This window comes from Rattus norvegicus, chromosome X (assembly GCF_021556685.1).
Source record: "Rattus norvegicus strain SHRSP/BbbUtx chromosome X, alternate assembly SHRSP_T2T, whole genome shotgun sequence".
Classification (NCBI taxonomy): Eukaryota; Metazoa; Chordata; class Mammalia; order Rodentia; family Muridae; genus Rattus; species Rattus norvegicus.
In genome coordinates this window covers 115,530,001-115,530,344 of record NC_141554.1, presented here as the reverse complement: position 1 = coordinate 115,530,344, position 344 = coordinate 115,530,001, and positions in this window count along the sequence as shown.

The window sequence follows — 344 nt, the reverse complement described above, 5'->3', positions numbered from 1 at the left end:
CAAGAACACGTCTGATGATGTTTGTAATGAGCAAGAACAACTCTTCTGGAGGCTCATACTCCTCTTTCCCAGGCTGCCTCAAAGCTGGAGAACTCTTTACAAACTGTACAAAGGGTATTTGAGGGTGTTAAAATATTCTGTCTGGAAGGCAAGGCCACTGAAGGGAAGGAACAGTTTGGATGATGAATATAACTCTCTCTCTTAAGATTTTTGGCTGCTGTATCATGTCAAAAGCATTTGCTCCACACATTCAGCCCTGGGAATTGAGAGAATGGCTGAGAAGAGGACAACATGGGCTAAGGTTCCTTGTGCTTCCTCATGTTCAGTTTTGAAACCCACGATCC